This window comes from Bos indicus, chromosome 4, assembly GCF_029378745.1.
Source record: "Bos indicus isolate NIAB-ARS_2022 breed Sahiwal x Tharparkar chromosome 4, NIAB-ARS_B.indTharparkar_mat_pri_1.0, whole genome shotgun sequence".
NCBI lineage: Eukaryota > Metazoa > Chordata > Mammalia > Artiodactyla > Bovidae > Bos > Bos indicus.
The window spans coordinates 92139915-92143172 of record NC_091763.1 but is presented as its reverse complement, the minus strand read 5'-3'; the positions used below and the strand labels follow the sequence as shown (position 1 = coordinate 92143172).

Below are 3258 nucleotides of genomic sequence, written 5' to 3'. Positions count from 1 at the left end.
GAGTTTTGACACATCAAATTGTACTGTAGCATGAAAGTCAAAATAAGTGTTTCCTCCATTAGAAGGCTGGCATCCATGCTGCATTGGGGAATTTTTTCTCTTGGGTGGCAGGCAATGTGGATGAAGTTGAGTGGAACCTAATTTTCAGCAAGTTCTTATCTTTTTCACCATCTATTCTAGGAATGATGCTGCAGAAGTTAATTCTTTCAGGAAGACTGGTTCTAGAAAGATGATTGAGGTTCATGCGGGAGATTAGGGGGGATTTTAAAACTTTCCTTTGGCAAACTAACATTTATCAGTCTTCTTGGGTGTGTGAGGATGTGGGCCAGGCGCTAGATACAAAGGTGGTGAGGCAGTGATCCTGGCTTCTACGAGCTTCGTTCTAACCCTGAACCATCAGCCAATGATGTTTCCAGTTCTCAGCACTTGGTCACCTGCTGGAAGATAGGGGTGGTCATGTCCCCTTCTTTGATCTATAGGAACTCTTGCATGATTCCTTCACTCCCCTATCCCCCTCCCAACAAGTAAGCAGGAATTTTCTCTTTAACTACATCAAATCCAGCCCACCTTGACCATTATAGAAAGTTAGACTTCCTACTACTCCTGGTAGTAGACAATCAATGAGATGCAGATGCAAAGGCTCTGTGGTTGGCACACAGCAGGCCTTGGTAAAGGGTGTCTTTCTTCCCCCCATTCTCTTTAAAAATCTCATGAAAAAGACGTGAATTCTTATTTATTCAAGGAAACCTGACTGGCTTCATGTGCATTTTTATGACAGCAATGTCTAAAAGTGTTTACACAAGAGATATCTTCATTTGGGGGTTTGGTAATGGCAGGTATAATTTTGCAATTAGGATGTGTGATAGAATTGGCTAATTGTCTCTCAGTATTTGTTATCCTCTTCTCCCTTAGTAATGTCTGAGTGGGCACGTTGTGCATCAAGTTAAAAGATATTTGCCAGCTCCCTTTGCAGTTTGCAGCTCCCTTTCAATTTGCAGCTATTGAAAACCATGTAACTACTGGACAATGAGATGTTAAAAGGAAGTGTTGTGTGGGATTTCTGTGAAGGCTCCTTTCAATGGAGGGATTGCCCTGTCATTTCCTTTGTTCCATGCTGTTGCCTGGGATGTAGATGCAGTGGCTGAAGTTCTAGCAGCCCTCTTGGGCCATGAGGGCAAGCGTCCCACTCTAAGGGGGACAGTGGAAAGTGAGGCAGAAGGCACTTGAGTCTTTGGTCACTTAAGGGAGTGCCATACAGGTCACGAACTGCCTATTTCTGGGTTTCTTTTAGATGAAAGAAAAACACATTTCTAATGTGCTCAAGCTACTGCTGCTTTTTTTTTTTTTTAAGGAAAATCCTTTTTATTTATTTATTTATTTATTTTCGGCTGTGCTGGGTCTCCATTGCTGCATGTGAGTGTCACTGTGGCGAGTGGGGGCTACTCTTCACTGTGGCGCGTGGGCTTCTCATTTCGGTGGCTTCTCTTGTTGTGGAGCGTGGGCTCTAGGTGCCCAGGTTTCCGTAACTGCAGCACCTGGGCTCAGTAGATGTGGTGTGTGGGTTTAGTTGCCTCGAGGTATGTGTCATCTTCCCAGACCAGGGATCAGACCCATGTCTCCTGCCTCGGCAGGCAGATTATTATCCATTGTGCCATGAGGGAAGCCCAGGCCACTGCTTTTAAAATTTGAATTTGATTTATTTTTAACTTCCCTGGTGGCTCAGATGGTAAAGCGTCTGCCTACGATGCAGGAGACCCGGGTTCAATCCCTGGGTCAGGAAGATCTCCTGGAGAAGGAAATGGCAATCCACTCCAGCATTCTTGCCTGGAAAATCCCATAGACAGAGGAGCCTGGTAGGCTATAGTCCATGGGGTCACAAAGAGTCAGACATGACTGAGTGACTTCACTTTCAGTTTCACTTTAATTCTGGTAAAAAATAATACAAACTTTACCATCTTAACCATCTTTAAGTGTACAATTCTGTAGCACCAGCTATATTTACATGAACTATTGTTTTACATTTTTTGTTTAGACAGAGTCAAGCCTAATCCTAACAAAGCACACTAGAAACTCTTTTAACTGACCTCCAATGAACTACTTGTTACATTAAGGATACTCTCTACTTAGTAAAGTGTACTAGTTGTTGCCCATCACGCAATGCTCTCGGTTACTAAATAATTCTCTAGAACAATGTTTCTCACACTTGTATATGACTTGCATTTCTGGATTCTGGTTCCAGTAGGTCTGGAGGTGGCCTGAGAATTTTGCTTTTATAACCATTTCCCAGGGGATGCTGCTGCTGCTGGTCTGGGGACACTTTGAGAATCACTGATATAAGGACACCCCAGTCTTCTGTCCCCGTCAGTGGAGCTGAATGTTACCAGGAATCAATTGTGTTTGCCATCAAACCCGTTTATTGTACTTGCAATTGTCTTTAGAATTGTAATGATGTAAACCTGCTTATAGGTAATATACTTGTGACTGTAATTTGAATAAATGTCATATAAACTTATGAAAACATAGTCAGAAAAATAACTCTTATTCTGGAACTATACTGAGTACTTTGGAATGACTTGATATACATACCCACTAAAAGAGTACTGCCAAGTCAGGCTTGGTGTGGCAACTCTTAAAGAAAGAAAAGAATCGATAAAAACTGAGAAATGGTGCATTCACATTGCTTTAAAAGTGTCTTTAAATTATTGTTTTACTTTAAATAAATCAACCCTACAAACAGTAAATGTTGCCTTATGGCTATGGTATATCAAAAAAGATAAAGTAGGACTTCAACCAGTGAACCCCCTCTTTTTTTTCAATTAATTAATTAATTTTGATTGGAGGATAATTACTTTACAATATTGTGATTTTTTTTTTTGCCATACATCAGCATGAATTGGCCACAAGTATACACGTATATGCCACATCCTGAAACCCCCTCTCACCTCCCTCCCTACCCTATCCCTCTGGGTTGTTCCAGAGTGAACTGAATCTTAAACAAACAAACAAACAAAAAAACCTTTGGAACATTGGCAAACGAATGCATGCTTAAATGTTTTAAATTAAAATAGCATTCTAAACTAAAATAATCCATTTAAATGAAAACAAGCTATTTAAAGTATGTTCCCTGTTGCCTTGCCTTTTCAGTTAACTGATGGTCTTAGCCTGGGTCACCCAAAATTTAGAGCCTGTGGAAATGGCTTAGGTACTATTACTTTAATTGGAATGCAGCCCAAGCAAGACGAAAAAAAGGAAAGTGAG

At 40.9% G+C, this 3258-nt stretch overlaps 1 non-coding gene across 1 annotated transcript; it reads left to right on the top strand.

The window, feature by feature from the left end:
- The first annotated feature begins 1708 nt into the window (after window positions 1–1708).
- Window positions 1709–1781, top strand: TRNAR-ACG (transfer RNA arginine (anticodon ACG)). Its single transcript has one exon. It is a non-coding gene; the product is annotated as a tRNA-Arg (tRNA).
- Window positions 1782–3258: the final 1477 nt, after the last annotated feature.